The sequence below is a fragment of the Condylura cristata genome, unplaced genomic scaffold, assembly GCF_000260355.1.
Source record: "Condylura cristata isolate star-nosed mole 26May11 unplaced genomic scaffold, ConCri1.0 scaffold00019, whole genome shotgun sequence".
Taxonomy (NCBI): Eukaryota; Metazoa; Chordata; class Mammalia; order Eulipotyphla; family Talpidae; genus Condylura; species Condylura cristata.
This window is the reverse complement of record NW_004567120.1, coordinates 41,183,995-41,185,164: the sequence shown is the minus strand read 5'-3', so window position 1 is coordinate 41,185,164 and position 1,170 is coordinate 41,183,995.

The window sequence follows — 1,170 nt, the reverse complement described above, 5'->3', positions numbered from 1 at the left end:
GAGGCGAGGAGCGCGTGCAGGAGCACGACCCCCAGCACGGCCCACTCTGCAGGTTCCAGAGTGCTCCAGCCCCTCACCCTCCTCCGGTGCAAAATAAGCAAGAAAAATGAAAGCACAACCCAACTGTCTCATTTACTAGGGGTCCAGGGCTCTCGCCTTGTTCTGGGCACTCCTGGCAACCTGTGCCAAGAAAAAAGTGAGTAAAATTCATCCAACAAGCTGGCCCTGGGGCTGAATAAAAGTCAAATCCCTGAGGCTCTCAAGGAAAGACAGGTCGTAGACGCCAGGTGACCAGCTGGGGGCAACTGCCCAGATATGCTAAGCTGATTAGGGGGCACTCCCCACCAATGCCAGGGTGGGCATAGTAGGCCCACCTGAGAGTAAAGGGCTGGAAACAGAAGCAGTTAGCCTCTGTGGATTCATCAGAACAAAAAGGGCCTAGCCAGCAGGCACTAGGACAGAGATTTGGGGAGAACATTCTGGCATCAGAGCAGATCTCAAACTTGCCGTGTGACATTGGGCAAGAGACTTAACCTCTCTGTGGCTCTGCACAGTCACTGTGCAGAAAGGAGCAGAGAAATGGCCGCTACTGGCCCAGCGTTACTATGCGCGCTCCAGCTCCCACCCCGGAGCCGGCAGGGCGCACGCCAGGGTAGGCAGGCCGCTGCTGGCTTGTCTTACACTGGCCGAGGGCTCCCTACCTCCCTCCCACCCCAGGGCCAGCGCCAGCGCCCTGGTCCCAGTGCTGCCCACTGGGTACCAGATCTGGGTGACCCACTCACATTGGACCTGGTGGTTCAGATGCAGACTCCTGGGGGAGGTGGAGAAGCGGTGGTCTGGAGGAACCCCGCGCTGGGCCCCAAGTCCAAATGGGCTTTTGACACTGCACGGGCACAAAGACTAGTGTGCTGGGCTCTGAGTGAGGGCATCTGCACGCCCGGTCCTTGCTGGCTGCTGGGAGGGGCAGGGGAGAGCGTGGACAGGGCTGCTGTGAGGAGGGCGACGGGCCTGGGAAAGCCCAGAGAATGTTTCACATCAAAACAGCTTCAAGGTTGTGCTCCAAGGCTGTTCTTGGTATCTAATCTCACTCTGCTTATCTGGTTCCCAAGCCACAGAAGACCTAGTCACGTGGATGTGCAATCGTCTCTAATTGGTTTCCTTACTTTTTTT